General features: G+C 32.3%; 1 protein-coding gene across 1 annotated transcript in view; it reads left to right on the top strand.

Annotated features, from left to right (window-relative positions):
• Positions 1-2,500, top strand: part of ANOS1 (anosmin 1) — a 210,802-nt gene that overhangs the window by 145,646 nt on the left and 62,656 nt on the right.

Raw genomic sequence — 2,500 nt, 5'->3', positions numbered from 1 at the left:
GTCAAATGTTAGCATATATAGCAGCTACTCTTATACCATTATCTACCCTCAAAGGCACCGGTTAACAAGTAAACACAAACCTGGGAAAATAATCAATATAGCGCATAAGCAAGGTTCCATTAACAAAGAAAAACGTGTCCACTGAGTAATGGGATTTTTTAACAGTTTTAACAAGATACAATATAAAAAACTGAGTAAGTTTTAGATTAAAACTAAAACATTCCCAGATTTTTGTTATAAAGAAAAAAAGCAACTAGGCACAGGATTATGTTCCAAATTTTACGGATTAATTTTGTTTCAGATAAAAAGTGTACCTACATTATATTCCAGTGTTCTCTCCAGGGCCTATTTAGGGCCAGATTATGAGTGGAGCGCAAACTTGCGCTTACGCAAGCGTGGTATTTGTGCTCCACTCATAATACCAGCGCATGCAATTGTGAACATTAGCAGGAAATACCTATCAACCAATGACCATTTGTAGGCAAAACCTATCTGCTATCAGTAGGAAGGCCACAAATGATATTGCTGTATTGTTTTAAGTATAAATGTAAACTGCTTTAAAAAAAAAATCAACATCCTTAAATGCTATGCTTTCATACATATGACAGAATATTTTTTAGTAAATTGTCCCTTTAATTGTAATAAAAACAGCTTATTGTAAAAAAGCTTGTTTTTCTATTAAATGTATTCGTTATTCTGTTAGTAAGAGGAAAATGTTAGATAGGCTCTAACTGTAGGTAATATAAAAATGTATAGACTCTTATGTTATGTTTTTAATTAAATGCAGTGTCACACCTCTTTACAGTTATTTGTGTAAGCATTTCATATTGGGACTATTGCTTTTATAAGCATATTACAAGCTTTTCCTTAATCTATTTGATCTCAGGGAGGATTTAGGATCTCTCATATTGAAGCTTAGGTTACGCAGGCAAGCTTGATGAGAAGAGATTTTCACAAATCTAGATGACCTTTTTTCATGGGGATTTTATTTAATAACATAAATTTAATATACATCTTTAGCCATTTTTGGCTCACTCTTACCTGTCATGAGCTGGAATAATTCTTATTTCTTAATTCTGTAAGGCAAAAATTATTGATCCACCATACCCTAAGAACTTGAAAGAAAACAAACAAAACAAAAAAAAAATCACATAGATCTAATAATTTGGTCCATGAGATGTATAAGTTCTAGTAATGAAATCGCCTTCATTCCAGGGTATGCTTCACTGGGTATTAACAGCTCTTAATACCAGTGCTAAAGACATCCAAATGGAGTCTGGCTGTGCAAACGCGCCATATTAGTAAACAATCCTATTATGGAGGTCAATACCCTTATGGGTATTCAAAAACAGATAACTTTATAATCACCAATTTAACAACAAGCTTTGACCCCCAGTGACAACAATGTTGTTATTGGTGTTCTGAATATGTTCCCCTGTAACCAGGAGATCATGTCATTAAAATGTTATTCATAACAAAGTGCCATGTTCAAATGTCACCTTTCATAATGCTGACCTGTCATCTTGTCACCTTTATTAAATTATTTATAATTCATCAGAAATGTACGAGTTGGATGTTACTGATTGGTAATATGGCTTTTGCATAGTTCACTTTTTGGATGATAAAGATGGCTGCAGGGTATATTGAAACAATCTTGTAGCTAAGAAGTTAAATGGAGAATGCAAGGTTATTGGCTGTGTATATCTCAATATTTTCTGTGTATCAATTTTACCTGTAGAAGCTTTACACTTTTACTTAAATGATGTAATGATGATAATCACGAGCCCAACGAGAAGAATGTATTAAATAGCTACTTGCTTGCATTCTTTGATACCATTTTTTGGTTTAAAATGCCTAAAAGCTCTTTTTTTAATTTTTTTAAAAGTAAATGAGAGTAGTAAGCATTCCATGTTGCAAAACTAAGATTTCATTTTGTTTACTTAGAATTTTATGATTATTTTTATAATTTTTGTTATTATTAATATTATTATTATCATTTATTTTTATAACACCGCAAAATTCTGTAGCACTGGGTACAGGGATAGAGTTATACAATGACAAAGATTTGTGATAAGATGCAAAAACATAACACTAAGCATATCTAGTACAGGAGGAGGTGGGCCTGCTCTGATCAGCTTACGGACTACAGCTTCTGTAATTATCCGGGGGGGGGGGTCTTTTATACATTCCTATGAGGTGTACATCCTTCATGGTCTTAAATGAAAATTGTTATGTTGAGTGGTTTGATAACAAATATACTGATTAATCTGATAAAGGGTGAAAGTGATGGAGCACAGACCAAAAACTCTTGAAATAGCACAGATATCACTTAGTTACACATAATAATTGAGAAATGTTTATTTTCTATTAGAATCATGTATACACAATTATGAGAACATATTCACTTGTATATTTTCATGCGTCAGAGTTTCATTTTTGGTTTGATAAATTTGGGTTATAGTTTACCTGATTATACTGAAGTTAAAGGGACAGTAAAGTC

The sequence above is a fragment of the Bombina bombina genome, chromosome 3, assembly GCF_027579735.1.
Source record: "Bombina bombina isolate aBomBom1 chromosome 3, aBomBom1.pri, whole genome shotgun sequence".
Lineage (NCBI taxonomy): Eukaryota > Metazoa > Chordata > Amphibia > Anura > Bombinatoridae > Bombina > Bombina bombina.
The sequence above is the reverse complement of the archived record's forward strand: the minus strand, read 5'-3'. Positions and strand labels throughout refer to the sequence as shown.